This window comes from Pleurodeles waltl, chromosome 10, assembly GCF_031143425.1.
Source record: "Pleurodeles waltl isolate 20211129_DDA chromosome 10, aPleWal1.hap1.20221129, whole genome shotgun sequence".
NCBI classification, from domain to species: Eukaryota; Metazoa; Chordata; class Amphibia; order Caudata; family Salamandridae; genus Pleurodeles; species Pleurodeles waltl.
In genome coordinates, this window is record NC_090449.1 from 329,481,515 (window position 1) to 329,508,550 (window position 27,036).

The 27,036-nt window shown below is 48.4% G+C and overlaps 20 non-coding genes across 20 annotated transcripts; all 20 read left to right on the top strand.

Moving 5' to 3' along the window:
• Window positions 1-858: 858 nt before the first annotated feature.
• On the top strand, window positions 859-931 carry TRNAV-AAC (transfer RNA valine (anticodon AAC)). The gene has a single exon. It is a non-coding gene; the product is annotated as a tRNA-Val (tRNA).
• A 1,337-nt stretch (window positions 932-2,268) lies between these two features.
• Window positions 2,269-2,340, top strand: TRNAP-UGG (transfer RNA proline (anticodon UGG)). The gene has a single exon. It is a non-coding gene; the product is annotated as a tRNA-Pro (tRNA).
• Window positions 2,341-2,784: 444 nt separating this feature from the next.
• On the top strand, window positions 2,785-2,857 carry TRNAV-UAC (transfer RNA valine (anticodon UAC)). The gene has a single exon. It is a non-coding gene; the product is annotated as a tRNA-Val (tRNA).
• A 1,521-nt stretch (window positions 2,858-4,378) lies between these two features.
• On the top strand, window positions 4,379-4,451 carry TRNAV-AAC (transfer RNA valine (anticodon AAC)). The gene has a single exon. It is a non-coding gene; the product is annotated as a tRNA-Val (tRNA).
• A 1,336-nt stretch (window positions 4,452-5,787) lies between these two features.
• Window positions 5,788-5,859, top strand: TRNAP-UGG (transfer RNA proline (anticodon UGG)). Its single transcript has one exon. It is a non-coding gene; the product is annotated as a tRNA-Pro (tRNA).
• Window positions 5,860-6,303: 444 nt separating this feature from the next.
• TRNAV-UAC (transfer RNA valine (anticodon UAC)) lies at window positions 6,304-6,376 on the top strand. Its single transcript has one exon. It is a non-coding gene; the product is annotated as a tRNA-Val (tRNA).
• A 1,521-nt stretch (window positions 6,377-7,897) lies between these two features.
• Window positions 7,898-7,970, top strand: TRNAV-AAC (transfer RNA valine (anticodon AAC)). Its single transcript has one exon. It is a non-coding gene; the product is annotated as a tRNA-Val (tRNA).
• Window positions 7,971-9,306: 1,336 nt separating this feature from the next.
• On the top strand, window positions 9,307-9,378 carry TRNAP-UGG (transfer RNA proline (anticodon UGG)). The gene has a single exon. It is a non-coding gene; the product is annotated as a tRNA-Pro (tRNA).
• A 444-nt stretch (window positions 9,379-9,822) lies between these two features.
• Window positions 9,823-9,895, top strand: TRNAV-UAC (transfer RNA valine (anticodon UAC)). Its single transcript has one exon. It is a non-coding gene; the product is annotated as a tRNA-Val (tRNA).
• A 1,521-nt stretch (window positions 9,896-11,416) lies between these two features.
• On the top strand, window positions 11,417-11,489 carry TRNAV-AAC (transfer RNA valine (anticodon AAC)). Its single transcript has one exon. It is a non-coding gene; the product is annotated as a tRNA-Val (tRNA).
• A 1,336-nt stretch (window positions 11,490-12,825) lies between these two features.
• Window positions 12,826-12,897, top strand: TRNAP-UGG (transfer RNA proline (anticodon UGG)). Its single transcript has one exon. It is a non-coding gene; the product is annotated as a tRNA-Pro (tRNA).
• A 444-nt stretch (window positions 12,898-13,341) lies between these two features.
• On the top strand, window positions 13,342-13,414 carry TRNAV-UAC (transfer RNA valine (anticodon UAC)). Its single transcript has one exon. It is a non-coding gene; the product is annotated as a tRNA-Val (tRNA).
• A 2,919-nt stretch (window positions 13,415-16,333) lies between these two features.
• On the top strand, window positions 16,334-16,405 carry TRNAP-UGG (transfer RNA proline (anticodon UGG)). The gene has a single exon. It is a non-coding gene; the product is annotated as a tRNA-Pro (tRNA).
• Window positions 16,406-16,849: 444 nt separating this feature from the next.
• Window positions 16,850-16,922, top strand: TRNAV-UAC (transfer RNA valine (anticodon UAC)). Its single transcript has one exon. It is a non-coding gene; the product is annotated as a tRNA-Val (tRNA).
• Window positions 16,923-18,443: 1,521 nt separating this feature from the next.
• On the top strand, window positions 18,444-18,516 carry TRNAV-AAC (transfer RNA valine (anticodon AAC)). The gene has a single exon. It is a non-coding gene; the product is annotated as a tRNA-Val (tRNA).
• Window positions 18,517-19,852: 1,336 nt separating this feature from the next.
• On the top strand, window positions 19,853-19,924 carry TRNAP-UGG (transfer RNA proline (anticodon UGG)). Its single transcript has one exon. It is a non-coding gene; the product is annotated as a tRNA-Pro (tRNA).
• A 2,033-nt stretch (window positions 19,925-21,957) lies between these two features.
• Window positions 21,958-22,030, top strand: TRNAV-AAC (transfer RNA valine (anticodon AAC)). The gene has a single exon. It is a non-coding gene; the product is annotated as a tRNA-Val (tRNA).
• Window positions 22,031-23,366: 1,336 nt separating this feature from the next.
• TRNAP-UGG (transfer RNA proline (anticodon UGG)) lies at window positions 23,367-23,438 on the top strand. Its single transcript has one exon. It is a non-coding gene; the product is annotated as a tRNA-Pro (tRNA).
• Window positions 23,439-25,471: 2,033 nt separating this feature from the next.
• Window positions 25,472-25,544, top strand: TRNAV-AAC (transfer RNA valine (anticodon AAC)). Its single transcript has one exon. It is a non-coding gene; the product is annotated as a tRNA-Val (tRNA).
• Window positions 25,545-26,880: 1,336 nt separating this feature from the next.
• On the top strand, window positions 26,881-26,952 carry TRNAP-UGG (transfer RNA proline (anticodon UGG)). Its single transcript has one exon. It is a non-coding gene; the product is annotated as a tRNA-Pro (tRNA).
• The last annotated feature ends 84 nt before the right edge of the window (window positions 26,953-27,036 follow it).

Consider the following 27,036-nt stretch of genomic DNA (forward strand, 5'->3'; position numbering starts at 1 on the left):
CCACTGAAGATTTCTGTTGTGCAGGAAGGTGTGCCTTCCTGAACAAAAACAATTTCCCCCTCCACGCAGCCATCCTTGTACCATGGCGCAAGGATGGCTGCGTTGGTGCTCGGCAGCTAATTTAGAGCTGGCGCAGAGGGAAGCACAGGGGTGCGCTGTATTCTACTAAATACGGCGCTTCCCTGCATTTTGAAAATGACTGAGTGCGAGGCTGCCAAATTTGGCAGAGCGTCTCACTCAGTCATCCTCTTGTAATTATGGGCCAAAAGGTCTAAAGGATAGAGGCGTTTTATGTCATGTTCGATGACGACCATGGAAATGACTCTAGTCATATTGCAGAAGAGAGAACCATGTGCATTTTCTTGCCTTGCGATGTATTCGCCCACTCTCTGCCCTCAACCCTAGGAGCAGGGTCTGAGCAGTGGTGCTTCTGTGCCCTCGCTCGTTGGTGTCCGGGTCCAAATCCCCAACACACCCTTTTTAGCAGAAAACACACAAATTTTACTCAAAATACACAAAGCTTGAAGATTCCTCATTCCACTCAAAGCATTGTTGTGCAAAATATTTTTAGCCTCAGGAGAAAAAAAGGATCACCATGCCTTGGCTTCCTTCCTGCTTGCTTTCAGTGTGCTCTGTGTGATGCTTTCACAGGCTCTGGTTTCAGGCATTTAGGCATCAGATATTTGTCTCTACCCGCAGCTGTGACTTTTCAGTACATCTGAGTGTACGCTTGCTGGCTGACAACGCTGCAATTTTCACACTTACTCCTCGCTTTGCGAGCAACTGCTGATCAAGTATAGAGGCAATCGGGCAAACATATGAGGGGAATTTTGCTCCTTCAGTCAAGCCCTCATGCTTGTTTCTGTAGTGTAGTGGTTATCACGTTCGCCTAACACGCGAAAGGTCCCCGGTTCGAGACCGGGCAGAAACAATGGGCAGTGTCTGCTTTTGTGTTTGCTCCCTAAAAGCTTAGTCTCACTCAGGGATGGCCTTTAAAAACTTGTGACCTGTGTAAAACTTGTATTACTATTGCAGGCCGGTAAAAAGTTATCTGCATCTTTGCGTAGTCGTGCATGTGCCTGGTTTCTTATTCTGTTTTTTACTTTTTTTTTTCTTGGCCATGTTATATTGTGGGGCCTTTAAACCTGTCACCTTGATAGGAACATTGCAAGCGGCAGCATCGACAAGTGCAGACTGAGGAGTCAGACCTAAACACAGACTCAGCTGTCAGGATGGCCGAGTGGTCTAAGGCGGCAGCCTCAAGAGAGCTTGATCTTCAGTTAAGCTAAGCATCCTGGTTTGCTCATGTAGTTGTGGGTTCATATCGCACTTCTGATAGGTCTATTTTCTGCCCTTAAATCTTCCTCTGCTTGCACAGCCAGCTCCCCACAACACTATCTTTGCAAGCTGCTGTAGCATATGAAAAGAAATCCACCAACCCTCCGGCTGGGCCCTCAATCAGCATTCCATGTATTTCTGGAAGGGGCATCTCAGTCACGCCTTCTGTTAGAGCTGCACCTTATCACTGTAACTACCATGCTGGTTTCTACTTAAGCAGTTGATTCCATCGTTTGAAGTGAGGCTCTCCTGCCACTTTTGGGCAGAGAAGGCACTGCCCCTGCAACAACAACAGGCAGACAAGCTCAACCTGGGTTTCCTGGTTAGGTGGGCGGAGCAGAATGGCAATGGTCCCTCCTTGTGACTTGAAATTAACATGAAGAAGACAGAGAGGCAGCTGGGAGTAGGCAGTACCCATGCACCCCTGAACACTGTCTTGCGATTTTCACCCAATTCTGAAATGAGTCGGGAGGAAAGGAGGTGATTTTCCTATCGAAGGCCATTCTGGGAATTCAGCCACCCCGCGTCTCCCAGGTGAGTGTTTCAGGCCTGTGAGGCACTCATATAAATCTCGCCTGATCGAGCACTGAGCGAGCAATTGTGCTTGAATACAAGAGGCATGCTCCTCTGGCTCAGGCGCAAGAGATGGCAGGCCCTTCAGTGCTTCTGGTCTGGAAGTCTACGGTGCAAGGGCCCAGGTCCTGCGGAGGCGTACAACTACCAGAAAGGGTCTGCTTTTCTCATCAGCGCCACAGTTCAGCTTGCTAGCATAGGGCTTCTTGACTACCTCTTGCCTTGCTAGAGGCAAAAAAAAAAACCCTTGGCACAAAACATCAATTGCTATGGCACGCTTAGAAGGAGAGTCTCCAAGTGGCCCTGCTTTTTCACAAAGACACTTCAGAAGATGTTTGAAAGGCTTTTGCAGCAGCAGGCTCGTTGGTCTAGGGGTATGATTCTCGCTTTGGGTGTGAGAGGTCCCGGGTTCAAATCCCGGACGAGCCCGTGCCTTCATAGGTTCGATCTGTTTTTAAACAGGAGTATTTCTGCTTTCCACTCTTGTAAGATGCCATGGTGGAATGCATTGCATGCTTTCTACTGGTGTCGAGGCAGTTCGGCATGATGAAGGAGTGCGGGATTTCTTTCTAACTGCTTTTTTGTGTTGGAGCAGCACTTCTCGTTGGAACATGAAATGCACAGTGCTTCTCCAAAGTAATTGCAGGGCTGGTTTTGAAATCACCTCTTGGAATGAAAGTGATCCCAGTTCCTTTCTTCCAAAGGAAGAGATCCTGTCAGAAAGGCTCAGCTTTGAGCGTCATGAATATTGTCCCTTAGTCCTTGCATTCCAGTCCAAAGCATAGCCACATAAAGAAAGCAGGTGTGTCTGTTTCCAGTGCAGTGGTTCCAGTCCAATGCATAGCCACATGAAGCAAATAAGCAGGCATGTCTGTTTCTGTAGTGTAGTGGTTATCACGTTCGCCTTACACGCGAAAGGTCCCTGGTTCGAGGCCAGGCAGAAACAGCAAGTTGCTGTGCTTTATCACATTATTTGCATTTACCACCTCACCTGACAGGTAAATTGAAATTAAAGAGGCTGTGTCTATCCCTCACCATCGTGAGGTACTACGCTCCAAGGGCATCGGTCTCAACTCACCAAGAGAAGACGATACACCTTACGGCAGTCAGTTGCTCCCTTTTTGACCTTTCCATTGAAGCCTGGGCCTACTGTGGTCAAGCCAGCCAAGGAAGGAAGGTATGAGAGCGAAAATGGCTTTCCTACCTTCACCAAGAACATACACCTTGAGCAAAGAAAGGGCCAGACTTACAAGGCCCTATCGCCACCGGCACATCATCTTTAGTGACGCCCCGGTGGCACTATGTACTGTGCCGTATTTACAAGATGCCGTTCAACCACGTTTTGTGGCTTAACACCACCTTGTAAATACGGCCCCTTCACACGCAGCCCTTTCCCTGGAAGGGGCGTGCAATGGGCGTTGCTCTGGGTGGGCCACTGCAACACCATAGCATTTTGATGCTGCTCCAGTTTTACGAGTTTTTGTAAATCTGTGGCAGCGCCAAAATCCAAGCGCCATACAATGGGTGTCGTTATAGTGGAGAAACGAGCAGAAATGTTTTCATTTCTCCTCATTTTTGCTCTTTCTATGTGTGCTGCACGAACATATCGCCACTGAAGATTTCTGTTGTGCAGGAAGGTGTGCCTTCCTGAACAAAAACAATTTCCCCCTCCACGCAGCCATCCTTGTACCATGGCGCAAGGATGGCTGCGTTGGTGCTCGGCAGCTAATTTAGAGCTGGCGCAGAGGGAAGCACAGGGGTGCGCTGTATTCTACTAAATACGGCGCTTCCCTGCATTTTGAAAATGACTGAGTGCGAGGCTGCCAAATTTGGCAGAGCGTCTCACTCAGTCATCCTCTTGTAATTATGGGCCAAAAGGTCTAAAGGATAGAGGCGTTTTATGTCATGTTCGATGACGACCATGGAAATGACTCTAGTCATATTGCAGAAGAGAGAACCATGTGCATTTTCTTGCCTTGCGATGTATTCGCCCACTCTCTGCCCTCAACCCTAGGAGCAGGGTCTGAGCAGTGGTGCTTCTGTGCCCTCGCTCGTTGGTGTCCGGGTCCAAATCCCCAACACACCCTTTTTAGCAGAAAACACACAAATTTTACTCAAAATACACAAAGCTTGAAGATTCCTCATTCCACTCAAAGCATTGTTGTGCAAAATATTTTTAGCCTCAGGAGAAAAAAAGGATCACCATGCCTTGGCTTCCTTCCTGCTTGCTTTCAGTGTGCTCTGTGTGATGCTTTCACAGGCTCTGGTTTCAGGCATTTAGGCATCAGATATTTGTCTCTACCCGCAGCTGTGACTTTTCAGTACATCTGAGTGTACGCTTGCTGGCTGACAACGCTGCAATTTTCACACTTACTCCTCGCTTTGCGAGCAACTGCTGATCAAGTATAGAGGCAATCGGGCAAACATATGAGGGGAATTTTGCTCCTTCAGTCAAGCCCTCATGCTTGTTTCTGTAGTGTAGTGGTTATCACGTTCGCCTAACACGCGAAAGGTCCCCGGTTCGAGACCGGGCAGAAACAATGGGCAGTGTCTGCTTTTGTGTTTGCTCCCTAAAAGCTTAGTCTCACTCAGGGATGGCCTTTAAAAACTTGTGACCTGTGTAAAACTTGTATTACTATTGCAGGCCGGTAAAAAGTTATCTGCATCTTTGCGTAGTCGTGCATGTGCCTGGTTTCTTATTCTGTTTTTTACTTTTTTTTTTCTTGGCCATGTTATATTGTGGGGCCTTTAAACCTGTCACCTTGATAGGAACATTGCAAGCGGCAGCATCGACAAGTGCAGACTGAGGAGTCAGACCTAAACACAGACTCAGCTGTCAGGATGGCCGAGTGGTCTAAGGCGGCAGCCTCAAGAGAGCTTGATCTTCAGTTAAGCTAAGCATCCTGGTTTGCTCATGTAGTTGTGGGTTCATATCGCACTTCTGATAGGTCTATTTTCTGCCCTTAAATCTTCCTCTGCTTGCACAGCCAGCTCCCCACAACACTATCTTTGCAAGCTGCTGTAGCATATGAAAAGAAATCCACCAACCCTCCGGCTGGGCCCTCAATCAGCATTCCATGTATTTCTGGAAGGGGCATCTCAGTCACGCCTTCTGTTAGAGCTGCACCTTATCACTGTAACTACCATGCTGGTTTCTACTTAAGCAGTTGATTCCATCGTTTGAAGTGAGGCTCTCCTGCCACTTTTGGGCAGAGAAGGCACTGCCCCTGCAACAACAACAGGCAGACAAGCTCAACCTGGGTTTCCTGGTTAGGTGGGCGGAGCAGAATGGCAATGGTCCCTCCTTGTGACTTGAAATTAACATGAAGAAGACAGAGAGGCAGCTGGGAGTAGGCAGTACCCATGCACCCCTGAACACTGTCTTGCGATTTTCACCCAATTCTGAAATGAGTCGGGAGGAAAGGAGGTGATTTTCCTATCGAAGGCCATTCTGGGAATTCAGCCACCCCGCGTCTCCCAGGTGAGTGTTTCAGGCCTGTGAGGCACTCATATAAATCTCGCCTGATCGAGCACTGAGCGAGCAATTGTGCTTGAATACAAGAGGCATGCTCCTCTGGCTCAGGCGCAAGAGATGGCAGGCCCTTCAGTGCTTCTGGTCTGGAAGTCTACGGTGCAAGGGCCCAGGTCCTGCGGAGGCGTACAACTACCAGAAAGGGTCTGCTTTTCTCATCAGCGCCACAGTTCAGCTTGCTAGCATAGGGCTTCTTGACTACCTCTTGCCTTGCTAGAGGCAAAAAAAAACCCCTTGGCACAAAACATCAATTGCTATGGCACGCTTAGAAGGAGAGTCTCCAAGTGGCCCTGCTTTTTCACAAAGACACTTCAGAAGATGTTTGAAAGGCTTTTGCAGCAGCAGGCTCGTTGGTCTAGGGGTATGATTCTCGCTTTGGGTGTGAGAGGTCCCGGGTTCAAATCCCGGACGAGCCCGTGCCTTCATAGGTTCGATCTGTTTTTAAACAGGAGTATTTCTGCTTTCCACTCTTGTAAGATGCCATGGTGGAATGCATTGCATGCTTTCTACTGGTGTCGAGGCAGTTCGGCATGATGAAGGAGTGCGGGATTTCTTTCTAACTGCTTTTTTGTGTTGGAGCAGCACTTCTCGTTGGAACATGAAATGCACAGTGCTTCTCCAAAGTAATTGCAGGGCTGGTTTTGAAATCACCTCTTGGAATGAAAGTGATCCCAGTTCCTTTCTTCCAAAGGAAGAGATCCTGTCAGAAAGGCTCAGCTTTGAGCGTCATGAATATTGTCCCTTAGTCCTTGCATTCCAGTCCAAAGCATAGCCACATAAAGAAAGCAGGTGTGTCTGTTTCCAGTGCAGTGGTTCCAGTCCAATGCATAGCCACATGAAGCAAGTAAGCAGGCATGTCTGTTTCTGTAGTGTAGTGGTTATCACGTTCGCCTTACACGCGAAAGGTCCCTGGTTCGAGGCCAGGCAGAAACAGCAAGTTGCTGTGCTTTATCACATTATTTGCATTTACCACCTCACCTGACAGGTAAATTGAAATTAAAGAGGCTGTGTCTATCCCTCACCATCGTGAGGTACTACGCTCCAAGGGCATCGGTCTCAACTCACCAAGAGAAGACGATACACCTTACGGCAGTCAGTTGCTCCCTTTTTGACCTTTCCATTGAAGCCTGGGCCTACTGTGGTCAAGCCAGCCAAGGAAGGAAGGTATGAGAGCGAAAATGGCTTTCCTACCTTCACCAAGAACATACACCTTGAGCAAAGAAAGGGCCAGACTTACAAGGCCCTATCGCCACCGGCACATCATCTTTAGTGACGCCCCGGTGGCACTATGTACTGTGCCGTATTTACAAGACGCCATTCAACCACGTTTTGTGGCTTAACACCACCTTGTAAATACGGCCCCTTCACACGCAGCCCTTTCCCTGGAAGGGGCGTGCAATGGGCGTTGCTCTGGGTGGGCCACTGCAACACCATAGCATTTTGATGCTGCTCCAGTTTTACGAGTTTTTGTAAATCTGTGGCAGCGCCAAAATCCAAGCGCCATACAATGGGTGTCGTTATAGTGGAGAAACGAGCAGAAATGTTTTCATTTCTCCTCATTTTTGCTCTTTCTATGTGTGCTGCACGAACATATCGCCACTGAAGATTTCTGTTGTGCAGGAAGGTGTGCCTTCCTGAACAAAAACAATTTCCCCCTCCACGCAGCCATCCTTGTACCATGGCGCAAGGATGGCTGCGTTGGTGCTCGGCAGCTAATTTAGAGCTGGCGCAGAGGGAAGCACAGGGGTGCGCTGTATTCTACTAAATACGGCGCTTCCCTGCATTTTGAAAATGACTGAGTGCGAGGCTGCCAAATTTGGCAGAGCGTCTCTCTCAGTCATCCTCTTGTAATTATGGGCCAAAAGGTCTAAAGGATAGAGGCGTTTTATGTCATGTTCGATGACGACCATGGAAATGACTCTAGTCATATTGCAGAAGAGAGAACCATGTGCATTTTCTTGCCTTGCGATGTATTCGCCCACTCTCTGCCCTCAACCCTAGGAGCAGGGTCTGAGCAGTGGTGCTTCTGTGCCCTCGCTCGTTGGTGTCCGGGTCCAAATCCCCAACACACCCTTTTTAGCAGAAAACACACAAATTTTACTCAAAATACACAAAGCTTGAAGATTCCTCATTCCACTCAAAGCATTGTTGTGCAAAATATTTTTAGCCTCAGGAGAAAAAAAGGATCACCATGCCTTGGCTTCCTTCCTGCTTGCTTTCAGTGTGCTCTGTGTGATGCTTTCACAGGCTCTGGTTTCAGGCATTTAGGCATCAGATATTTGTCTCTACCCGCAGCTGTGACTTTTCAGTACATCTGAGTGTACGCTTGCTGGCTGACAACGCTGCAATTTTCACACTTACTCCTCGCTTTGCGAGCAACTGCTGATCAAGTATAGAGGCCATCGGGCAAACATATGAGGGGAATTTTGCTCCTTCAGTCAAGCCCTCATGCTTGTTTCTGTAGTGTAGTGGTTATCACGTTTGCCTAACACGCGAAAGGTCCCCGGTTCGAGACCGGGCAGAAACAATGGGCAGTGTCTGCTTTTGTCTTTGCTCCCTAAAAGCTTAGTCTCACTCAGGGATGGCCTTTAAAAACTTGTGACCTGTGTAAAACTTGTATTACTATTGCAGGCCGGTAAAAAGTTATCTGCATCTTTGCGTAGTCGTGCATGTGCCTGGTTTCTTATTCTGTTTTTTACTTTTTTTTTTCTTGGCCATGTTATATTGTGGGGCCTTTAAACCTGTCACCTTGATAGGAACATTGCAAGCGGCAGCATCGACAAGTGCAGACTGAGGAGTCAGACCTAAACACAGACTCAGCTGTCAGGATGGCCGAGTGGTCTAAGGCGGCAGCCTCAAGAGAGCTTGATCTTCAGTTAAGCTAAGCATCCTGGTTTGCTCATGTAGTTGTGGGTTCATATCGCACTTCTGATAGGTCTATTTTCTGCCCTTAAATCTTCCTCTGCTTGCACAGCCAGCTCCCCACAACACTATCTTTGCAAGCTGCTGTAGCATATGAAAAGAAATCCACCAACCCTCCGGCTGGGCCCTCAATCAGCATTCCATGTATTTCTGGAAGGGGCATCTCAGTCACGCCTTCTGTTAGAGCTGCACCTTATCACTGTAACTACCATGCTGGTTTCTACTTAAGCAGTTGATTCCATCGTTTGAAGTGAGGCTCTCCTGCCACTTTTGGGCAGAGAAGGCACTGCCCCTGCAACAACAACAGGCAGACAAGCTCAACCTGGGTTTCCTGGTTAGGTGGGCGGAGCAGAATGGCAATGGTCCCTCCTTGTGACTTGAAATTAACATGAAGAAGACAGAGAGGCAGCTGGGAGTAGGCAGTACCCATGCACCCCTGAACACTGTCTTGCGATTTTCACCCAATTCTGAAATGAGTCGGGAGGAAAGGAGGTGATTTTCCTATCGAAGGCCATTCTGGGAATTCAGCCACCCCGCGTCTCCCAGGTGAGTGTTTCAGGCCTGTGAGGCACTCATATAAATCTCGCCTGATCGAGCACTGAGCGAGCAATTGTGCTTGAATACAAGAGGCATGCTCCTCTGGCTCAGGCGCAAGAGATGGCAGGCCCTTCAGTGCTTCTGGTCTGGAAGTCTACGGTGCAAGGGCCCAGGTCCTGCGGAGGCGTACAACTACCAGAAAGGGTCTGCTTTTCTCATCAGCGCCACAGTTCAGCTTGCTAGCATAGGGCTTCTTGACTACCTCTTGCCTTGCTAGAGGCAAAAAAAAAACCCTTGGCACAAAACATCAATTGCTATGGCACGCTTAGAAGGAGAGTCTCCAAGTGGCCCTGCTTTTTCACAAAGACACTTCAGAAGATGTTTGAAAGGCTTTTGCAGCAGCAGGCTCGTTGGTCTAGGGGTATGATTCTCGCTTTGGGTGTGAGAGGTCCCGGGTTCAAATCCCGGACGAGCCCGTGCCTTCATAGGTTCGATCTGTTTTTAAACAGGAGTATTTCTGCTTTCCACTCTTGTAAGATGCCATGGTGGAATGCATTGCATGCTTTCTACTGGTGTCGAGGCAGTTCGGCATGATGAAGGAGTGCGGGATTTCTTTCTAACTGCTTTTTTGTGTTGGAGCAGCACTTCTCGTTGGAACATGAAATGCACAGTGCTTCTCCAAAGTAATTGCAGGGCTGGTTTTGAAATCACCTCTTGGAATGAAAGTGATCCCAGTTCCTTTCTTCCAAAGGAAGAGATCCTGTCAGAAAGGCTCAGCTTTGAGCGTCATGAATATTGTCCCTTAGTCCTTGCATTCCAGTCCAAAGCATAGCCACATAAAGAAAGCAGGTGTGTCTGTTTCCAGTGCAGTGGTTCCAGTCCAATGCATAGCCACATGAAGCAAGTAAGCAGGCATGTCTGTTTCTGTAGTGTAGTGGTTATCACGTTCGCCTTACACGCGAAAGGTCCCTGGTTCGAGGCCAGGCAGAAACAGCAAGTTGCTGTGCTTTATCACATTATTTGCATTTACCACCTCACCTGACAGGTAAATTGAAATTAAAGAGGCTGTGTCTATCCCTCACCATCGTGAGGTACTACGCTCCAAGGGCATCGGTCTCAACTCACCAAGAGAAGACGATACACCTTACGGCAGTCAGTTGCTCCCTTTTTGACCTTTCCATTGAAGCCTGGGCCTACTGTGGTCAAGCCAGCCAAGGAAGGAAGGTATGAGAGCGAAAATGGCTTTCCTACCTTCACCAAGAACATACACCTTGAGCAAAGAAAGGGCCAGACTTACAAGGCCCTATCGCCACCGGCACATCATCTTTAGTGACGCCCCGGTGGCACTATGTACTGTGCCGTATTTACAAGACGCCGTTCAACCACGTTTTGTGGCTTAACACCACCTTGTAAATACGGCCCCTTCACACGCAGCCCTTTCCCTGGAAGGGGCGTGCAATGGGCGTTGCTCTGGGTGGGCCACTGCAACACCATAGCATTTTGATGCTGCTCCAGTTTTACGAGTTTTTGTAAATCTGTGGCAGCGCCAAAATCCAAGCGCCATACAATGGGTGTCGTTATAGTGGAGAAACGAGCAGAAATGTTTTCATTTCTCCTCATTTTTGCTCTTTCTATGTGTGCTGCACGAACATATCGCCACTGAAGATTTCTGTTGTGCAGGAAGGTGTGCCTTCCTGAACAAAAACAATTTCCCCCTCCACGCAGCCATCCTTGTACCATGGCGCAAGGATGGCTGCGTTGGTGCTCGGCAGCTAATTTAGAGCTGGCGCAGAGGGAAGCACAGGGGTGCGCTGTATTCTACTAAATACGGCGCTTCCCTGCATTTTGAAAATGACTGAGTGCGAGGCTGCCAAATTTGGCAGAGCGTCTCACTCAGTCATCCTCTTGTAATTATGGGCCAAAAGGTCTAAAGGATAGAGGCGTTTTATGTCATGTTCGATGACGACCATGGAAATGACTCTAGTCATATTGCAGAAGAGAGAACCATGTGCATTTTCTTGCCTTGCGATGTATTCGCCCACTCTCTGCCCTCAACCCTAGGAGCAGGGTCTGAGCAGTGGTGCTTCTGTGCCCTCGCTCGTTGGTGTCCGGGTCCAAATCCCCAACACACCCTTTTTAGCAGAAAACACACAAATTTTACTCAAAATACACAAAGCTTGAAGATTCCTCATTCCACTCAAAGCATTGTTGTGCAAAATATTTTTAGCCTCAGGAGAAAAAAAGGATCACCATGCCTTGGCTTCCTTCCTGCTTGCTTTCAGTGTGCTCTGTGTGATGCTTTCACAGGCTCTGGTTTCAGGCATTTAGGCATCAGATATTTGTCTCTACCCGCAGCTGTGACTTTTCAGTACATCTGAGTGTACGCTTGCTGGCTGACAACGCTGCAATTTTCACACTTACTCCTCGCTTTGCGAGCAACTGCTGATCAAGTATAGAGGCAATCGGGCAAACATATGAGGGGAATTTTGCTCCTTCAGTCAAGCCCTCATGCTTGTTTCTGTAGTGTAGTGGTTATCACGTTCGCCTAACACGCGAAAGGTCCCCGGTTCGAGACCGGGCAGAAACAATGGGCAGTGTCTGCTTTTGTGTTTGCTCCCTAAAAGCTTAGTCTCACTCAGGGATGGCCTTTAAAAACTTGTGACCTGTGTAAAACTTGTATTACTATTGCAGGCCGGTAAAAAGTTATCTGCATCTTTGCGTAGTCGTGCATGTGCCTGGTTTCTTATTCTGTTTTTTACTTTTTTTTTTCTTGGCCATGTTATATTGTGGGGCCTTTAAACCTGTCACCTTGATAGGAACATTGCAAGCGGCAGCATCGACAAGTGCAGACTGAGGAGTCAGACCTAAACACAGACTCAGCTGTCAGGATGGCCGAGTGGTCTAAGGCGGCAGCCTCAAGAGAGCTTGATCTTCAGTTAAGCTAAGCATCCTGGTTTGCTCATGTAGTTGTGGGTTCATATCGCACTTCTGATAGGTCTATTTTCTGCCCTTAAATCTTCCTCTGCTTGCACAGCCAGCTCCCCACAACACTATCTTTGCAAGCTGCTGTAGCATATGAAAAGAAATCCACCAACCCTCCGGCTGGGCCCTCAATCAGCATTCCATGTATTTCTGGAAGGGGCATCTCAGTCACGCCTTCTGTTAGAGCTGCACCTTATCACTGTAACTACCATGCTGGTTTCTACTTAAGCAGTTGATTCCATCGTTTGAAGTGAGGCTCTCCTGCCACTTTTGGGCAGAGAAGGCACTGCCCCTGCAACAACAACAGGCAGACAAGCTCAACCTGGGTTTCCTGGTTAGGTGGGCGGAGCAGAATGGCAATGGTCCCTCCTTGTGACTTGAAATTAACATGAAGAAGACAGAGAGGCAGCTGGGAGTAGGCAGTACCCATGCACCCCTGAACACTGTCTTGCGATTTTCACCCAATTCTGAAATGAGTCGGGAGGAAAGGAGGTGATTTTCCTATCGAAGGCCATTCTGGGAATTCAGCCACCCCGCGTCTCCCAGGTGAGTGTTTCAGGCCTGTGAGGCACTCATATAAATCTCTCCTGATCGAGCACTGAGCGAGCAATTGTGCTTGAATACAAGAGGCATGCTCCTCTGGCTCAGGCGCAAGAGATGGCAGGCCCTTCAGTGCTTCTGGTCTGGAAGTCTACGGTGCAAGGGCCCAGGTCCTGCGGAGGCGTACAACTACCAGAAAGGGTCTGCTTTTCTCATCAGCGCCACAGTTCAGCTTGCTAGCATAGGGCTTCTTGACTACCTCTTGCCTTGCTAGAGGCAAAAAAAAACCCCTTGGCACAAAACATCAATTGCTATGGCACGCTTAGAAGGAGAGTCTCCAAGTGGCCCTGCTTTTTCACAAAGACACTTCAGAAGATGTTTGAAAGGCTTTTGCAGCAGCAGGCTCGTTGGTCTAGGGGTATGATTCTCGCTTTGGGTGTGAGAGGTCCCGGGTTCAAATCCCGGACGAGCCCGTGCCTTCATAGGTTCGATCTGTTTTTAAACAGGAGTATTTCTGCTTTCCACTCTTGTAAGATGCCATGGTGGAATGCATTGCATGCTTTCTACTGGTGTCGAGGCAGTTCGGCATGATGAAGGAGTGCGGGATTTCTTTCTAACTGCTTTTTTGTGTTGGAGCAGCACTTCTCGTTGGAACATGAAATGCACAGTGCTTCTCCAAAGTAATTGCAGGGCTGGTTTTGAAATCACCTCTTGGAATGAAAGTGATCCCAGTTCCTTTCTTCCAAAGGAAGAGATCCTGTCAGAAAGGCTCAGCTTTGAGCGTCATGAATATTGTCCCTTAGTCCTTGCATTCCAGTCCAAAGCATAGCCACATAAAGAAAGCAGGTGTGTCTGTTTCCAGTGCAGTGGTTCCAGTCCAATGCATAGCCACATGAAGCAAATAAGCAGGCATGTCTGTTTATGTAGTGTAGTGGTTATCACGTTCGCCTTACACGCGAAAGGTCCCTGGTTCGAGGCCAGGCAGAAACAGCAAGTTGCTGTGCTTTATCACATTATTTGCATTTACCACCTCACCTGACAGGTAAATTGAAATTAAAGAGGCTGTGTCTATCCCTCACCATCGTGAGGTACTACGCTCCAAGGGCATCGGTCTCAACTCACCAAGAGAAGACGATACACCTTACGGCAGTCAGTTGCTCCCTTTTTGACCTTTCCATTGAAGCCTGGGCCTACTGTGGTCAAGCCAGCCAAGGAAGGAAGGTATGAGAGCGAAAATGGCTTTCCTACCTTCACCAAGAACATACACCTTGAGCAAAGAAAGGGCCAGACTTACAAGGCCCTATCGCCACCGGCACATCATCTTTAGTGACGCCCCGGTGGCACTATGTACTGTGCCGTATTTACAAGACGCCGTTCAACCACGTTTTGTGGCTTAACACCACCTTGTAAATACGGCCCCTTCACACGCAGGCCTTTCCCTGGAAGGGGCGTGCAATGGGCGTTGCTCTGGGTGGGCCACTGCAACACCATAGCATTTTGATGCTGCTCCAGTTTTACGAGTTTTTGTAAATCTGTGGCAGCGCCAAAATCCAAGCGCCATACAATGGGTGTCGTTATAGTGGAGAAACGAGCAGAAATGTTTTCATTTCTCCTCATTTTTGCTCTTTCTATGTGTGCTGCACGAACATATCGCCACTGAAGATTTCTGTTGTGCAGGAAGGTGTGCCTTCCTGAACAAAAACAATTTCCCCCTCCACGCAGCCATCCTTGTACCATGGCGCAAGGATGGCTGCGTTGGTGCTCGGCAGCTAATTTAGAGCTGGCGCAGAGGGAAGCACAGGGGTGCGCTGTATTCTACTAAATACGGCGCTTCCCTGCATTTTGAAAATGACTGAGTGCGAGGCTGCCAAATTTGGCAGAGCGTCTCACTCAGTCATCCTCTTGTAATTATGGGCCAAAAGGTCTAAAGGATAGAGGCGTTTTATGTCATGTTCGATGACGACCATGGAAATGACTCTAGTCATATTGCAGAAGAGAGAACCATGTGCATTTTCTTGCCTTGCGATGTATTCGCCCACTCTCTGCCCTCAACCCTAGGAGCAGGGTCTGAGCAGTGGTGCTTCTGTGCCCTCGCTCGTTGGTGTCCGGGTCCAAATCCCCAACACACCCTTTTTAGCAGAAAACACACAAATTTTACTCAAAATACACAAAGCTTGAAGATTCCTCATTCCACTCAAAGCATTGTTGTGCAAAATATTTTTAGCCTCAGGAGAAAAAAAGGATCACCATGCCTTGGCTTCCTTCCTGCTTGCTTTCAGTGTGCTCTGTGTGATGCTTTCACAGGCTCTGGTTTCAGGCATTTAGGCATCAGATATTTGTCTCTACCCGCAGCTGTGACTTTTCAGTACATCTGAGTGTACGCTTGCTGGCTGACAACGCTGCAATTTTCACACTTACTCCTCGCTTTGCGAGCAACTGCTGATCAAGTATAGAGGCAATCGGGCAAACATATGAGGGGAATTTTGCTCCTTCAGTCAAGCCCTCATGCTTGTTTCTGTAGTGTAGTGGTTATCACGTTTGCCTAACACGCGAAAGGTGACCGGGCAGAAACAATGGGCAGTGTCTGCTTTTGTGTTTGCTCCCTAAAAGCTTAGTCTCACTCAGGGATGGCCTTTAAAAACTTGTGACCTGTGTAAAACTTGTATTACTATTGCAGGCCGGTAAAAAGTTATCTGCATCTTTGCGTAGTCGTGCATGTGCCTGGCTTCTTATTCTGTTTTTTACTTTTTTTTTTCTTGGCCATGTTATATTGTGGGGCCTTTAAACCTGTCACCTTGATAGGAACATTGCAAGCGGCAGCATCGACAAGTGCAGACTGAGGAGTCAGACCTAAACACAGACTCAGCTGTCAGGATGGCCGAGTGGTCTAAGGCGGCAGCCTCAAGAGAGCTTGATCTTCAGTTAAGCTAAGCATCCTGGTTTGCTCATGTAGTTGTGGGTTCATATCGCACTTCTGATAGGTCTATTTTCTGCCCTTAAATCTTCCTCTGCTTGCACAGCCAGCTCCCCACAACACTATCTTTGCAAGCTGCTGTAGCATATGAAAAGAAATCCACCAACCCTCCGGCTGGGCCCTCAATCAGCATTCCATGTATTTCTGGAAGGGGCATCTCAGTCACGCCTTCTGTTAGAGCTGCACCTTATCACTGTAACTACCATGCTGGTTTCTACTTAAGCAGTTGATTCCATCGTTTGAAGTGAGGCTCTCCTGCCACTTTTGGGCAGAGAAGGCACTGCCCCTGCAACAACAACAGGCAGACAAGCTCAACCTGGGTTTCCTGGTTAGGTGGGCGGAGCAGAATGGCAATGGTCCCTCCTTGTGACTTGAAATTAACATGAAGAAGACAGAGAGGCAGCTGGGAGTAGGCAGTACCCATGCACCCCTGAACACTGTCTTGCGATTTTCACCCAATTCTGAAATGAGTTGGGAGGAAAGGAGGTGATTTTCCTATCGAAGGCCATTCTGGGAATTCAGCCACCCCGCGTCTCCCAGGTGAGTGTTTCAGGCCTGTGAGGCACTCATATAAATCTCGCCTGATCGAGCACTGAGCGAGCAATTGTGCTTGAATACAAGAGGCATGCTCCTCTGGCTCAGGCGCAAGAGATGGCAGGCCCTTCAGTGCTTCTGGTCTGGAAGTCTACGGTGCAAGGGCCCAGGTCCTGCGGAGGCGTACAACTACCAGAAAGGGTCTGCTTTTCTCATCAGCGCCACAGTTCAGCTTGCTAGCATAGGGCTTCTTGACTACCTCTTGCCTTGCTAGAGGCAAAAAAAAACCCCTTGGCACAAAACATCAATTGCTATGGCACGCTTAGAAGGAGAGTCTCCAAGTGGCCCTGCTTTTTCACAAAGACACTTCAGAAGATGTTTGAAAGGCTTTTGCAGCAGCAGGCTCGTTGGTCTAGGGGTATGATTCTCGCTTTGGGTGTGAGAGGTCCCGGGTTCAAATCCCGGACGAGCCCGTGCCTTCATAGGTTCGATCTGTTTTTAAACAGGAGTATTTCTGCTTTCCACTCTTGTAAGATGCCATGGTGGAATGCATTGCATGCTTTCTACTGGTGTCGAGGCAGTTCGGCATGATGAAGGAGTGCGGGATTTCTTTCTAACTGCTTTTTTGTGTTGGAGCAGCACTTCTCGTTGGAACATGAAATGCACAGTGCTTCTCCAAAGTAATTGCAGGGCTGGTTTTGAAATCACCTCTTGGAATGAAAGTGATCCCAGTTCCTTTCTTCCAAAGGAAGAGATCCTGTCAGAAAGGCTCAGCTTTGAGCGTCATGAATATTGTCCCTTAGTCCTTGCATTCCAGTCCAAAGCATAGCCACATAAAGAAAGCAGGTGTGTCTGTTTCCAGTGCAGTGGTTCCAGTCCAATGCATAGCCACATGAAGCAAGTAAGCAGGCATGTCTGTTTCTGTAGTGTAGTGGTTATCACGTTCGCCTTACACGCGAAAGGTCCCTGGTTCGAGGCCAGGCAGAAACAGCAAGTTGCTGTGCTTTATCACATTATTTGCATTTACCACCTCACCTGACAGGTAAATTGAAATTAAAGAGGCTGTGTCTATCCCTCACCATCGTGAGGTACTACGCTCCAAGGGCATCGGTCTCAACTCACCAAGAGAAGACGATACACCTTACGGCAGTCAGTTGCTCCCTTTTTGACCTTTCCATTGAAGCCTGGGCCTACTGTGGTCAAGCCAGCCAAGGAAGGAAGGTATGAGAGCGAAAATGGCTTTCCTACCTTCACCAAGAACATACACCTTGAGCAAAGAAAGGGCCAGACTTACAAGGCCCTATCGCCACCGGCACATCATCTTTAGTGACGCCCCGGTGGCACTATGTACTGTGCCGTATTTACAAGACGCCGTTCAACCACGTTTTGTGGCTTAACACCACCTTGTAAATACGGCCCCTTCACACGCAGCCCTTTCCCTGGAAGGGGCGTGCAATGGGCGTTGCTCTGGGTGGGCCACTGCAACACCATAGCATTTTGATGCTGCTCCAGTTTTACGAGTTTTTGTAAATCTGTGGCAGCGCCAAAATCCAAGCGCCATACAATGGGTGTCGTTATAGTGGAGAAACGAGCAGAAATGTTTTCATTTCTCCTCATTTTTGCTCTTTCTATGTGTGCTGCACGAACATATCGCCACTGAAGATTTCTGTTGTGCAGGAAGGTGTGCCTTCCTGAACAAAAACAATTTCCCCCTCCACGCAGCCATCCTTGTACCATGGCGCAAGGATGGCTGCGTTGGTGCTCGGCAGCTAATTTAGAGCTGGCGCAGAGGGAAGCACAGGGGTGCGCTGTATTCTACTAAATACGGCGCTTCCCTGCATTTTGAAAATGACTGAGTGCGAGGCTGCCAAATTTGGCAGAGCGTCTCACTCAGTCATCCTCTTGTAATTATGGGCCAAAAGGTCTAAAGGATAGAGGCGTTTTATGTCATGTTCGATGACGACCATGGAAATGACTCTAGTCATATTGCAGAAGAGAGAACCATGTGCATTTTCTTGCCTTGCGATGTATTCGCCCACTCTCTGCCCTCAACCCTAGGAGCAGGGTCTGAGCAGTGGTGCTTCTGTGCCCTCGCTCGTTGGTGTCCGGGTCCAAATCCCCAACACACCCTTTTTAGCAGAAAACACACAAATTTTACTCAAAATACACAAAGCTTGAAGATTCCTCATTCCACTCAAAGCATTGTTGTGCAAAATATTTTTAGCCTCAGGAGAAAAAAAGGATCACCATGCCTTGGCTTCCTTCCTGCTTGCTTTCAGTGTGCTCTGTGTGATGCTTTCACAGGCTCTGGTTTCAGGCATTTAGGCATCAGATATTTGTCTCTACCCGCAGCTGTGACTTTTCAGTACATCTGAGTGTACGCTTGCTGGCTGACAACGCTGCAATTTTCACACTTACTCCTCGCTTTGCGAGCAACTGCTGATCAAGTATAGAGGCAATCGGGCAAACATATGAGGGGAATTTTGCTCCTTCAGTCAAGCCCTCATGCTTGTTTCTGTAGTGTAGTGGTTATCACGTTCGCCTAACACGCGAAAGGTCCCCGGTTCGAGACCGGGCAGAAACAATGGGCAGTGTCTGCTTTTGTGTTTGCTCCCTAAAAGCTTAGTCTCACTCAGGGATGGCCTTTAAAAACTTGTGACCTGTGTAAAACTTGTATTACTATTGCAGGCCGGTAAAAAGTTATCTGCATCTTTGCGTAGTCGTGCATGTGCCTGGTTTCTTATTCTGTTTTTTACTTTTTTTTTTCTTGGCCATGTTATATTGTGGGGCCTTTAAACCTGTCACCTTGATAGGAACATTGCAAGCGGCAGCATCGACAAGTGCAGACTGAGGAGTCAGACCTAAACACAGACTCAGCTGTCAGGATGGCCGAGTGGTCTAAGGCGGCAGCCTCAAGAGAGCTTGATCTTCAGTTAAGCTAAGCATCCTGGTTTGCTCATGTAGTTGTGGGTTCATATCGCACTTCTGATAGGTCTATTTTCTGCCCTTAAATCTTCCTCTGCTTGCACAGCCAGCTCCCCACAACACTATCTTTGCAAGCTGCTGTAGCATATGAAAAGAAATCCACCAACCCTCCGGCTGGGCCCTCAATCAGCATTCCATGTATTTCTGGAAGGGGCATCTCAGTCACGCCTTCTGTTAGAGCTGCACCTTATCACTGTAACTACCATGCTGGTTTCTACTTAAGCAGTTGATTCCATCGTTTGAAGTGAGGCTCTCCTGCCACTTTTGGGCAGAGAAGGCACTGCCCCTGCAACAACAACAGGCAGACAAGCTCAACCTGGGTTTCCTGGTTAGGTGGGCGGAGCAGAATGGCAATGGTCCCTCCTTGTGACTTGAAATTAACATGAAGAAGACAGAGAGGCAGCTGGGAGTAGGCAGTACCCATGCACCCCTGAACACTGTCTTGCGATTTTCACCCAATTCTGAAATGAGTCGGGAGGAAAGGAGGTGATTTTCCTATCGAAGGCCATTCTGGGAATTCAGCCACCCCGCGTCTCCCAGGTGAGTGTTTCAGGCCTGTGAGGCACTCATATAAATCTCTCCTGATCGAGCACTGAGCGAGCAATTGTGCTTGAATACAAGAGGCATGCTCCTCTGGCTCAGGCGCAAGAGATGGCAGGCCCTTCAGTGCTTCTGGTCTGGAAGTCTACGGTGCAAGGGCCCAGGTCCTGCGGAGGCGTACAACTACCAGAAAGGGTCTGCTTTTCTCATCAGCGCCACAGTTCAGCTTGCTAGCATAGGGCTTCTTGACTACCTCTTGCCTTGCTAGAGGCAAAAAAAAAACCCTTGGCACAAAACATCAATTGCTATGGCACGCTTAGAAGGAGAGTCTCCAAGTGGCCCTGCTTTTTCACAAAGACACTTCAGAAGATGTTTGAAAGGCTTTTGCAGCAGCAGGCTCGTTGGTCTAGGGGTATGATTCTCGCTTTGGGTGTGAGAGGTCCCGGGTTCAAATCCCGGACGAGCCCGTGCCTTCATAGGTTCGATCTGTTTTTAAACAGGAGTATTTCTGCTTTCCACTCTTGTAAGATGCCATGGTGGAATGCATTGCATGCTTTCTACTGGTGTCGAGGCACTTCGGCATGATGAAGGAGTGCGGGATTTCTTTCTAACTGCTTTTTTGTGTTGGAGCAGCACTTCTCGTTGGAACATGAAATGCACAGTGCTTCTCCAAAGTAATTGCAGGGCTGGTTTTGAAATCACCTCTTGGAATGAAAGTGATCCCAGTTCCTTTCTTCCAAAGGAAGAGATCCTGTCAGAAAGGCTCAGCTTTGAGCGTCATGAATATTGTCCCTTAGTCCTTGCATTCCAGTCCAAAGCATAGCCACATAAAGAAAGCAGGTGTGTCTGTTTCCAGTGCAGTGGTTCCAGTCCAATGCATAGCCACATGAAGCAAATAAGCAGGCATGTCTGTTTCTGTAGTGGTTATCACGTTCGCCTTACACGCGAAAGGTCCCTGGTTCGAGGCCAGGCAGAAACAGCAAGTTGCTGTGCTTTATCACATTATTTGCATTTACCACCTCACCTGACAGGTAAATTGAAATTAAAGAGGCTGTGTCTATCCCTCACCATCGTGAGGTACTACGCTCCAAGGGCATCGGTCTCAACTCACCAAGAGAAGACGATACACCTTACGGCAGTCAGTTGCTCCCTTTTTGACCTTTCCATTGAAGCCTGGGCCTACTGTGGTCAAGCCAGCCAAGGAAGGAAGGTATGAGAGCGAAAATGGCTTTCCTACCTTCACCAAGAACATACACCTTGAGCAAAGAAAGGGCCAGACTTACAAGGCCCTATCGCCACCGGCACATCATCTTTAGTGACGCCCCGGTGGCACTATGTACTGTGCCGTATTTACAAGACGCCGTTCAACCACGTTTTGTGGCTTAACACCACCTTGTAAATACGGCCCCTTCACACGCAGCCCTTTCCCTGGAAGGGGCGTGCAATGGGCGTTGCTCTGGGTGGGCCACTGCAACACCATAGCATTTTGATGCTGCTCCAGTTTTACGAGTTTTTGTAAATCTGTGGCAGCGCCAAAATCCAAGCGCCATACAATGGGTGTCGTTATAGTGGAGAAACGAGCAGAAATGTTTTCATTTCTCCTCATTTTTGCTCTTTCTATGTGTGCTGCACGAACATATCGCCACTGAAGATTTCTGTTGTGCAGGAAGGTGTGCCTTCCTGAACAAAAACAATTTCCCCCTCCACGCAGCCATCCTTGTACCATGGCGCAAGGATGGCTGCGTTGGTGCTCGGCAGCTAATTTAGAGCTGGCGCAGAGGGAAGCACAGGGGTGCGCTGTATTCTACTAAATACGGCGCTTCCCTGCATTTTGAAAATGACTGAGTGCGAGGCTGCCAAATTTGGCAGAGCGTCTCACTCAGTCATCCTCTTGTAATTATGGGCCAAAAGGTCTAAAGGATAGAGGCGTTTTATGTCATGTTCGATGACGACCATGGAAATGACTCTAGTCATATTGCAGAAGAGAGAACCATGTGCATTTTCTTGCCTTGCGATGTATTCGCCCACTCTCTGCCCTCAACCCTAGGAGCAGGGTCTGAGCAGTGGTGCTTCTGTGCCCTCGCTCGTTGGTGTCCGGGTCCAAATCCCCAACACACCCTTTTTAGCAGAAAACACACAAATTTTACTCAAAATACACAAAGCTTGAAGATTCCTCATTCCACTCAAAGCATTGTTGTGCAAAATATTTTTAGCCTCAGGAGAAAAAAAGGATCACCATGCCTTGGCTTCCTTCCTGCTTGCTTTCAGTGTGCTCTGTGTGATGCTTTCACAGGCTCTGGTTTCAGGCATTTAGGCATCAGATATTTGTCTCTACCCGCAGCTGTGACTTTTCAGTACATCTGAGTGTACGCTTGCTGGCTGACAACGCTGCAATTTTCACACTTACTCCTCGCTTTGCGAGCAACTGCTGATCAAGTATAGAGGCAATCGGGCAAACATATGAGGGGAATTTTGCTCCTTCAGTCAAGCCCTCATGCTTGTTTCTGTAGTGTAGTGGTTATCACGTTCGCCTAACACGCGAAAGGTCCCCGGTTCGAGACCGGGCAGAAACAATGGGCAGTGTCTGCTTTTGTGTTTGCTCCCTAAAAGCTTAGTCTCACTCAGGGATGGCCTTTAAAAACTTGTGACCTGTGTAAAACTTGTATTACTATTGCAGGCCGGTAAAAAGTTATCTGCATCTTTGCGTAGTCGTGCATGTGCCTGGTTTCTTATTCTGTTTTTTACTTTTTTTTTTCTTGGCCATGTTATATTGTGGGGCCTTTAAACCTGTCACCTTGATAGGAACATTGCAAGCGGCAGCATCGACAAGTGCAGACTGAGGAGTCAGACCTAAACACAGACTCAGCTGTCAGGATGGCCGAGTGGTCTAAGGCGGCAGCCTCAAGAGAGCTTGATCTTCAGTTAAGCTAAGCATCCTGGTTTGCTCATGTAGTTGTGGGTTCATATCGCACTTCTGATAGGTCTATTTTCTGCCCTTAAATCTTCCTCTGCTTGCACAGCCAGCTCCCCACAACACTATCTTTGCAAGCTGCTGTAGCATATGAAAAGAAATCCACCAACCCTCCGGCTGGGCCCTCAATCAGCATTCCATGTATTTCTGGAAGGGGCATCTCAGTCACGCCTTCTGTTAGAGCTGCACCTTATCACTGTAACTACCATGCTGGTTTCTACTTAAGCAGTTGATTCCATCGTTTGAAGTGAGGCTCTCCTGCCACTTTTGGGCAGAGAAGGCACTGCCCCTGCAACAACAACAGGCAGACAAGCTCAACCTGGGTTTCCTGGTTAGGTGGGCGGAGCAGAATGGCAATGGTCCCTCCTTGTGACTTGAAATTAACATGAAGAAGACAGAGAGGCAGCTGGGAGTAGGCAGTACCCATGCACCCCTGAACACTGTCTTGCGATTTTCACCCAATTCTGAAATGAGTCGGGAGGAAAGGAGGTGATTTTCCTATCGAAGGCCATTCTGGGAATTCAGCCACCCCGCGTCTCCCAGGTGAGTGTTTCAGGCCTGTGAGGCACTCATATAAATCTCGCCTGATCGAGCACTGAGCGAGCAATTGTGCTTGAATACAAGAGGCATGCTCCTCTGGCTCAGGCGCAAGAGATGGCAGGCCCTTCAGTGCTTCTGGTCTGGAAGTCTACGGTGCAAGGGCCCAGGTCCTGCGGAGGCGTACAACTACCAGAAAGGGTCTGCTTTTCTCATCAGCGCCACAGTTCAGCTTGCTAGCATAGGGCTTCTTGACTACCTCTTGCCTTGCTAGAGGCAAAAAAAAACCCCTTGGCACAAAACATCAATTGCTATGGCACGCTTAGAAGGAGAGTCTCCAAGTGGCCCTGCTTTTTCACAAAGACACTTCAGAAGATGTTTGAAAGGCTTTTGCAGCAGCAGGCTCGTTGGTCTAGGGGTATGATTCTCGCTTTGGGTGTGAGAGGTCCCGGGTTCAAATCCCGGACGAGCCTGTGCCTTCATAGGTTCGATCTGTTTTTAAACAGGAGTATTTCTGCTTTCCACTCTTGTAAGATGCCATGGTGGAATGCATTGCATGCTTTCTACTGGTGTCGAGGCAGTTCGGCATGATGAAGGAGTGCGGGATTTCTTTCTAACTGCTTTTTTGTGTTGGAGCAGCACTTCTCGTTGGAACATGAAATGCACAGTGCTTCTCCAAAGTAATTGCAGGGCTGGTTTTGAAATCACCTCTTGGAATGAAAGTGATCCCAGTTCCTTTCTTCCAAAGGAAGAGATCCTGTCAGAAAGGCTCAGCTTTGAGCGTCATGAATATTGTCCCTTAGTCCTTGCATTCCAGTCCAAAGCATAGCCACATAAAGAAAGCAGGTGTGTCTGTTTCCAGTGCAGTGGTTCCAGTCCAATGCATAGCCACATGAAGCAAATAAGCAGGCATGTCTGTTTCTGTAGTGGTTATCACGTTCGCCTTACACGCGAAAGGTCCCTGGTTCGAGGCCAGGCAGAAACAGCAAGTTGCTGTGCTTTATCACATTATTTGCATTTACCACCTCACCTGACAGGTAAATTGAAATTAAAGAGGCTGTGTCTATCCCTCACCATCGTGAGGTACTACGCTCCAAGGGCATCGGTCTCAACTCACCAAGAGAAGACGATACACCTTACGGCAGTCAGTTGCTCCCTTTTTGACCTTTCCATTGAAGCCTGGGCCTACTGTGGTCAAGCCAGCCAAGGAAGGAAGGTATGAGAGCGAAAATGGCTTTCCTACCTTCACCAAGAACATACACCTTGAGCAAAGAAAGGGCCAGACTTACAAGGCCCTATCGCCACCGGCACATCATCTTTAGTGACGCCCCGGTGGCACTATGTACTGTGCCGTATTTACAAGACGCCGTTCAACCACGTTTTGTGGCTTAACACCACCTTGTAAATACGGCCCCTTCACACGCAGCCCTTTCCCTGGAAGGGGCGTGCAAAGGGCGTTGCTCTGGGTGGGCCACTGCAACACCATAGCATTTTGATGCTGCTCCAGTTTGACGAGTTTTTGTAAATCTGTGGCAGCGCCAAAATCCAAGCGCCATACAATGGGTGTCGTTATAGTGGAGAAACGAGCAGAAATGTTTTCATTTCTCCTCATTTTTGCTCTTTCTATGTGTGCTGCACGAACATATCGCCACTGAAGATTTCTGTTGTGCAGGAAGGTGTGCCTTCCTGAACAAAAACAATTTCCCCCTCCACGCAGCCATCCTTGTACCATGGCGCAAGGATGGCTGCTTTGGTGCTCGGCAGCTAATATAGAGCTGGCGCAGAGGGAAGCACAGGGGTGCGCTGTATTCTACTAAATACGGCGCTTCCCTGCATTTTGAAAATGACTGAGTGCGAGGCTGCCAAATTTGGCAGAGCGTCTCACTCAGTCATCCTCTTGTAATTATGGGCCAAAAGGTCTAAAGGATAGAGGCGTTTTATGTCATGTTCGATGACGACCATGGAAATGACTCTAGTCATATTGCAGAAGAGAGAACCATGTGCATTTTCTTGCCTTGCGATGTATTCGCCCACTCTCTGCCCTCAACCCTAGGAGCAGGGTCTGAGCAGTGGTGCTTCTGTGCCCTCGCTCGTTGGTGTCCGGGTCCAAATCCCCAACACACCCTTTTTAGCAGAAAACACACAAATTTTACTCAAAATACACAAAGCTTGAAGATTCCTCATTCCACTCAAAGCATTGTTGTGCAAAATATTTTTAGCCTCAGGAGAAAAAAAGGATCACCATGCCTTGGCTTCCTTCCTGCTTGCTTTCAGTGTGCTCTGTGTGATGCTTTCACAGGCTCTGGTTTCAGGCATTTAGGCATCAGATATTTGTCTCTACCCGCAGCTGTGACTTTTCAGTACATCTGAGTGTACGCTTGCTGGCTGACAACGCTGCAATTTTCACACTTACTCCTCGCTTTGCGAGCAACTGCTGATCAAGTATAGAGGCAATCGGGCAAACATATGAGGGGAATTTTGCTCCTTCAGTCAAGCCCTCATACTTGTTTCTGTAGTGTAGTGGTTATCACGTTCGCCTAACACGCGAAAGGTCCCCGGTTCGAGACCGGGCAGAAACAATGGGCAGTGTCTGCTTTTGTGTTTGCTCCCTAAAAGCTTAGTCTCACTCAGGGATGGCCTTTAAAAACTTGTGACCTGTGTAAAACTTGTATTACTATTGCAGGCCGGTAAAAAGTTATCTGCATCTTTGCGTAGTCGTGCATGTGCCTGGTTTCTTATTCTGTTTTTTACTTTTTTTTTTCTTGGCCATGTTATATTGTGGGGCCTTTAAACCTGTCACCTTGATAGGAACATTGCAAGCGGCAGCATCGACAAGTGCAGACTGAGGAGTCAGACCTAAACACAGACTCAGCTGTCAGGATGGCCGAGTGGTCTAAGGCGGCAGCCTCAAGAGAGCTTGATCTTCAGTTAAGCTAAGCATCCTGGTTTGCTCATGTAGTTGTGGGTTCATATCGCACTTCTGATAGGTCTATTTTCTGCCCTTAAATCTTCCTCTGCTTGCACAGCCAGCTCCCCACAACACTATCTTTGCAAGCTGCTGTAGCATATGAAAAGAAATCCACCAACCCTCCGGCTGGGCCCTCAATCAGCATTCCATGTATTTCTGGAAGGGGCATCTCAGTCACGCCTTCTGTTAGAGCTGCACCTTATCACTGTAACTACCATGCTGGTTTCTACTTAAGCAGTTGATTCCATCGTTTGAAGTGAGGCTCTCCTGCCACTTTTGGGCAGAGAAGGCACTGCCCCTGCAACAACAACAGGCAGACAAGCTCAACCTGGGTTTCCTGGTTAGGTGGGCGGAGCAGAATGGCAATGGTCCCTCCTTGTGACTTGAAATTAACATGAAGAAGACAGAGAGGCAGCTGGGAGTAGGCAGTACCCATGCACCCCTGAACACTGTCTTGCGATTTTCACCCAATTCTGAAATGAGTCGGGAGGAAAGGAGGTGATTTTCCTATCGAAGGCCATTCTGGGAATTCAGCCACCCCGCGTCTCCCAGGTGAGTGTTTCAGGCCTGTGAGGCACTCATATAAATCTCGCCTGATCGAGCACTGAGCGAGCAATTGTGCTTGAATACAAGAGGCATGCTCCTCTGGCTCAGGCGCAAGAGATGGCAGGCCCTTCAGTGCTTCTGGTCTGGAAGTCTACGGTGCAAGGGCCCAGGTCCTGCGGAGGCGTACAACTACCAGAAAGGGTCTGCTTTTCTCATCAGCGCCACAGTTCAGCTTGCTAGCATAGGGCTTCTTGACTACCTCTTGCCTTGCTAGAGGCAAAAAAAAACCCCTTGGCACAAAACATCAATTGCTATGGCACGCTTAGAAGGAGAGTCTCCAAGTGGCCCTGCTTTTTCACAAAGACACTTCAGAAGATGTTTGAAAGGCTTTTGCAGCAGCAGGCTCGTTGGTCTAGGGGTATGATTCTCGCTTTGGGTGTGAGAGGTCCCGGGTTCAAATCCCGGACGAGCCCGTGCCTTCATAGGTTCGATCTGTTTTTAAACAGGAGTATTTCTGCTTTCCACTCTTGTAAGATGCCATGGTGGAATGCATTGCA